This window comes from Ctenocephalides felis, unplaced genomic scaffold (assembly GCF_003426905.1).
Source record: "Ctenocephalides felis isolate EL2017-DRISC unplaced genomic scaffold, ASM342690v1 CF-g0.4_SCAFFOLD_01170, whole genome shotgun sequence".
NCBI classification, from domain to species: Eukaryota; Metazoa; Arthropoda; class Insecta; order Siphonaptera; family Pulicidae; genus Ctenocephalides; species Ctenocephalides felis.
The window spans coordinates 70,900,597-70,907,459 of record NW_020537324.1 but is presented as its reverse complement, the minus strand read 5'-3'; the positions used below and the strand labels follow the sequence as shown (position 1 = coordinate 70,907,459).

Sequence of the window (6,863 nt, the reverse complement as noted above, 5' to 3'; positions counted from 1 at the left end):
CCGATTTTTCGGCGGTATTTTTACCGGTATTTATCCCAAAAATACCGGTATTTTCGGTATTTTTAAATAAGCGCTATTTGATACATAATACACTAAAGTTTAAATTTCTCGGAACAAATTTATCTTTAAATTCCATAATCGCATAAACAGCTATATCTTCAAGTAATTCTATAAGATAAACAAATGTCAAATATTATCTCATATCGTGTTACAATAAATAGAATTGGACTGATAGATAATGATGTTTGTTTCATCTTTTGTAAAAATGTAACGGATTTTTAAGTGGTATTTGCGCCAAAATATTTTATATCATACAGATTACCCCTGCGTAATCTTAATTTTTTTTAACTTTATACATAATAATTATGATAATTACAAAATATTTTTGCTTCTTATTACATTTACAAAATATTATTTTTCGAAAACGTTTCGAAGTTTGAAAATACTATAGAAGCATCACATTGTTTTAAATAATAATACTCAACCATTATAGTAACTTATTATTTATCTCGACAAAGTAACCGATCTTAAATTAGTGTAGAAAAATTGTTTTTTTAAATATTGGAGATTATACTAATTTAAATCATCGGATATAGACAATACAGTTTATTATAATAATGCAATATGATCTTTTATGAGTTCTTTGGTCTTTCTTACTCATAAGTTTGTTTTTGGTGAAAAGTACTCAATATACTCGATAGTGATCAGTGGCGGATTAAGCTTTCTGCCGCCCTAGGCCCTATCCGTTCAGGCGCCATTTTTAATAGACAAAATTTTACTTTTTTAATTAAACAATTTATTTTAAATTATTTAGATATATTTTTTAACTTTGCGTTGGATAAGTTATAGTAATTTTAAATTGTAATTTCGGAGTTACGGAACAAAGAGAGTGCAGAAAATAGAAATCTAGTTTTTGAGAGAACGGAGCATCCAATGTGAATGATCTAAACAACATTCAATTTGTAATAATGGGGAGAAGTGGTAATTAACTTTTGGCAAAGGCAGGTCCAGCGTTTTGGAGATACCCAGGCTAAATGTGCAAAAAATGGTGCAAAAAAGTTTTTGAGAGGACTAAGCGTCCGATTTGAATGATTCAAAGAACTTTTTACTTATTTTAACAAAATAAGTAATTTTGAAAAAAACATTTTGTTTCAAATTTTTTTTTTTCAAATTTTTTTTTTCAAAAACATTTTTTCTGTGTATATCGAAATTAATTCAAATTTTATTTTTAATTCTGACGAAAGTTTTAAATCTCACATATACTAAAGAATTATTAGATGCTTTTAAAAAGAATAATAGTTATTGACTTGAAATTAGAGGTTGAAAAAATACTACAATGCAAAGAGATAAAATATATTATATCAAAAACCATATAACTCTTCGCATTGTAGTATTTATAGTATTTTTTCAACTAATTCAAAATTAATAATTATTGACAATATTCTTTCTGAAATCATCTAATAATTCTTTATGAAGTTCTGAAAAAAATTTAAAAATAACATTAACCACATATTAAAAAGCAAAGATTATTTTGCAAAAATTTTATTTCAAGATATTTCGATATTGGTTAATTATCAGTGACGCGCACACATATATTGGCACATTTATGTTTATTAATTAACATAATTATTTAAATATTATAATTTTGATAATTATATGTACTTAATTAGAATGCAACTCTTTTCCTCACCACCCATGGGGTAGAGTTGCCAGGCGCGTTTTTTTTAATGTGGTGTCGCCACAGAAATAGATACTTCTATTCATATTTACGTTTCTAACATTTCAGATGGAAATGGATATAGTGTAAATACTACTAAGTATCGATTTGTGCAGCCCTAATCCACTTAAACTAACTTACAAACTAATTATATAATATACCTAACTGACCCGAATATAACGCGAAAAGAACCCCCGCGATATTACCTAATATACCACAAAAAGTTCGGTTCTTAAAAATGAAAGAACCTCTCCTCGTGGTAAAGAAGAAAATCAATACAAAATGTGTACTTTATAAAAAAGTAAAATTATAAAAAACGCATAAATTTATAAAAAAGAGCATTTACATGATGTACCCCCCAGATCCACCATGTAAACACTTGGAAAAAACTTCATAAGTTCCCAGCCTATGAAGCTTAAGGACAAATCAAATCTTGTGATTATTAATTAATTAATTTAAAGAAAAGCGCGAAAAATATAAGAAAGGTTCCTTCAGGACGCCACCCTTTTGAGCTCTGAATAAAAGTACGCGAACAACCAGAAAAAAGTACGACCGAAGATTTTAATGTCAAAACGTCCCCTAACCTGATATTAACTAAATTCTACTATAATAGAAAATCTTATCTCACAGCTAATTTTCCTTTCGATTATGTCATATCATCCAATTCAGTTGTAGGCGGTAGTTCAGGTAGTAGTGGTGCTACTTGGTTTTGAGTTGATGTTATTTTCTGCCAAATCTCGTGCAAGACCTAAAAACAGGTAAGCATAGAATTTCATTACATTTATTCGTATGGGTTGCAGAAGTAATTGTTGGTACCCACTTGTACATATCCTTTAATTCGGTAGTGGTCTCTTGGTGGTTCGTGTATATCTTGGTGAAACATATAGACGACATACAATACAATGTCTTCTTTGAAAGACATCTGAAATGAAAAAAAAAAACACAAATGCCCCTAAAAATAGGGGCAAACAAATACACGGGGCCCCGGTTATATTAATAAAAGAATAAATGTTCATAACTAATAATAAGATTAAATTAACAATAATAGGATAAAAACCTTTAAATATGCATATCCTCCTGGCAGTTATTTAGAAGTCCTGGTGCTTTGTGGTGCGAAAAGAAATTAATTCTGTAATCCTGAAATAAAAAAGCGGTTTAGAAAATATAAAGAAAAAAGATTTATACATATTACTTAGCAGTATGCCAATAATTTTAGTGTCTTAGTACATCAATTAGTCTGACCAATTTCTTCTATGGGTTGAGGAAGTAGTTCTTGGTACTCACTTGGTAAGCAATTTTCTTGGAAAGACATCTGAAATGACATAAAAAAATACAAGTGCCCCTAAAAATAGGGGCAAAAATACAAACGGGGCCCCGGTAATAAAAATAAAAATATATACTTATATCTAACCAAGGTCTAATTACTTAATATTAACTTATGAATACGAGAAAACCTGTACGTATCCATATTGAGGTGAACTGAAAGGGTTAAGGATACTCTTGTTAGAGTGCAATGATTGCTATTTGGTATGTTTAGCATCTCACTCCCAAATATGAAGGGTAATTTAACTCTGCATGCCTGAAATGAAAAGTGACTTGAGAACATGGAATAGATGATGAATCATAATCATAAATACTATATGTGGCAGCCTGCTTGTAATCATTCCAGTGCTCTGGTACATCATATAGGTACACATCTTCTCCTGTTCGTTGTTGTAGTATTCAACCTCCTGGTATCTTTAGTCGAGGCCCATTTACACTAAAATAAATGTCAATTTTGTTATTTTTTACATAATTTAGGATTTTGTATCATCTTACCTTTTTTTTAATTTCAAACAGTACGTCTTCAACATTTCTTCGTTTAGAAGACTTATTGTGCAATCACAAAAAATTTAAATTATTTAATTAAAACATTCATTGCATTGCAACAGAAAAATCAGTCAAAATAAAAACAAGTAATCTATTTAACAAAGATTTTAGATTTTTAAACGAGTTATTTACATCCATGCTACTAATAAAATAATTCCAAAAAATTAAATATTGTACATATAATACTAATTAGAAATTAAAGTGTATGGGGTTGCGTTGCTTCTGGGAAAAACATCGCAAGGATCCACACACCGATTGAAAAAAAAAATTATTAACGAAACGCGAATTACTAGAACCTGCCGTGGGGGGTAGGCGACAGGAACACATTTAAACGCGGAAATCGTTTTAAACGATATTAAAATTACGAATAAGTCCTCGCACGAACAAAAAAAAAAATTAAAATGTGGACGCAAATAACTCATAATAATTTAACAAAATTATAAAAAATAATTAAAAATTGTAAATGTGATTGAATAAAAAAAAATTCATGCAAAACACTGTATGAAATCTGAAACAAAACAAATGTAGTCAATCGTAAATATTTTATATTAAACATTTTATATTTATATTAAAATTTAATATTATTTAATTATATTTAAATTTGATAATCTAAAGATTGCATTAAATTATTTATGTTAACTCAAAGGCTAAAATTAAATATTTTCACAACAATAAACACTAAGGCGACACTTTAGCACAAATATATTGGATTAGAAAATGTAACGCAAATCGTTTAATATTAAAGAGACGAATTTTTACTTCAATTTATTTACATTCTTATAATTATAATTCACCAGAAAATCAACTCAAATCGAATCAACCTAAATACAAGTTCCATGACACGTATTTGAAACTGAATGCACGAAATGATTACATAATACATAAATATTTTTTAAAAGACTTACCTCTGACTGTAGTGTCGACCGAAAGGTCCAAATACATAATGATTTTATTTCTTATTACGCACTTCTTTTATTGGGGTCAGAAAGGGACAAAACTATGAATTGTTACCAGATGATATTGAAATTCAAAAATTCAAAAATTGTTATCTAATTGAATAGTTTCGGGTTCGGAACCATAGAGGGTGCAATACGAAAAGTTTATTTTGTACCTCACAATCAGTCATAATTCAACTTTCGTGGCGAGATGGTCGAAATTATTACTGCTAATATTTGCATCTAGTTCTGTTTGATTCATATATTTGATTTGATTGTGAAGTATTATTTGTATTAAATACGTTTTTATTTGTATTTGCGTCTTATTAATTTGTGCGTTTTTATATATAATTGTAAAATAAAACTAGTGGTGTATGGCATCGTGCCTTAAGGCAAATTGCTGGAACTTTCCGTACCGTAATGGAATATTCGAGAAATTTTAAACGGTTTTCAAATATATTGTTACAGATACAGTAACTTTCTTTATTTTTGTTATATCTTGTTATATCTGAGCAAATCAAATATAAATCATAAATCAATTTATCTGCAGAACATTAACAATCGTCATTTCTTTTCTAATTCAATTTCAAAAAAATAATTGCCTAAATTTGCACAAAGTTGAAAAAAGAGCTCCCGTATAGTCACAGTCTAAACGCATTTGTAAATAATTCTGTGCGACATTTTCACTTATACTGTGCTTAGCTTGGCGGCATTTTCACATTTTTCAATAGTTTTTTTTTCACAAAATTGGAACAGTGCAATTACAAAGGCAATTATTTTGTTGAAACAAGCAGAAAGTTCTTTGAATCATCTAAATCGCACGCTTAGTTCTCTTAAAAACTGCAATTTTTTAACATTTAGGTTTGTATCTCCGAAACCGCTGGGCCTACCTTTGCGTCCAGCGTCCGATTTAAATGATTCAAAAAAACTTTCTGCTTGTTTTAACAAAATAATTGATTTTGGAAAAAAAATCTGTTTCAATTTTTTTTCAAAACAATTTTTTTTACTATATCGAAAATAATTCAGATTTTATTTTTGATTCTGACTAAAGTTTTAAAACTCACTTATATACTTTATAAAATAGTTTCAACTTTACAATTCAGTTTATATAATTCTTATAAATATTAGACAATGTTACAGTATTTATTTGTAATAATCTATTTGAAAACATTTAATATTCTTCGAACATTTCGTTACGGTACGAGAAGTTCCAGCAATTTGCCTTAAGGCACAATGCCATACACCCCACTAGTTTTATTTTATTTTATTTCTCACAAAAAAGCTTATTAATTTGATAATAAACATGATACATCACTAAAAATATTAATGAGGCGCCCTTGAATAAGTTTGATTAGAAAACGAATAACATTCTATTTCATAGAGAATTATCTAGATCAAGATCAATCCTTAAAATAAATTGCCGTGACAAAAAAAAATCGGAAAAATTTGCCGCCCCCCAAATTGTGCCGCCCTAGGCCCGGGCCTCACGGGCCTATGGGGTAATCCAGCACTGATAGTGATAATGAATTAATTAAATTGCATATACTTTTGTTACATTATTATTAAAAAAATAAATTTATTGTTAACTTCCCGTAGGGTAAGTTATAGTAATCGCAAAAAAATCGAAAATGAAAATTTTTGCATTTCTCGACGTTTCAAAGGTTTCTGAATATTTTGGCATACCTTAGAAAAAATGGATGTATGTGTGTGTGTGTGTGTGTGTATGTATGTACGTGTGTGTGTGTGTATGTATGTACGTGTGTGTATGTATGTGCGGATACAAATTTTCGTCGACGATTTCGGGAACACGGATCAACCGATTTGAATAATTTAAAAAACATTCGATTCGTATTGATAAGGAGACGTGCTGATTAGTTTTTGGCGAAGGCAGGTCTAGCCGTTCCGAAGATACGGGGCAAAAAGTGCCGAAAACGGTAACTCAGTTTTTAAGAGAACGGAGTGTCCGATTTGAATAATTCAAAAAACGTTTCATTTGTATTGACAAGATGAAAAATCGATGAAATTTTCATGAAGGTAGGTCTAGCGGTTTCGGAGATATGGAGAAAAAAGTAAAAAAATGAGCCATTTGACGGTCAAAAATGATCATTAGACATATGCACGTCAAATTATTAGATATTTTATAGAGATTTTAACAATAAGTATACATTTTGTTAACATTCCTATGGGTTCCGTACCAATGCTTATGCGTTAGACGGCGACGCGGCGCTTACGCGCTTTATATTTTGTCCCTATGCAGTTAAAGCAGTACGATTGCTTTGAAAAAAAGTATCAAACAAAATATGTCAAAATAAAGAAAAAAAATTTTTTTCAAAAAAAAAAAA

At 29.4% G+C, this 6,863-nt stretch overlaps 1 long non-coding RNA gene across 1 annotated transcript; it reads right to left on the bottom strand.

The window, feature by feature from the left end:
- Positions 1-2,704: 2,704 nt before the first annotated feature.
- Positions 2,705-3,636, bottom strand: LOC113368267. Its single transcript, XR_003366374.1, has 5 exons — positions 3,536-3,636; positions 3,355-3,476; positions 3,143-3,296; positions 2,910-3,029; positions 2,705-2,854 (listed from the first exon to the last, which is right to left on the bottom strand). It is a non-coding gene; the product is annotated as an uncharacterized LOC113368267 (long non-coding RNA).
- Between the last annotated feature and the right edge of the window lie 3,227 nt (positions 3,637-6,863).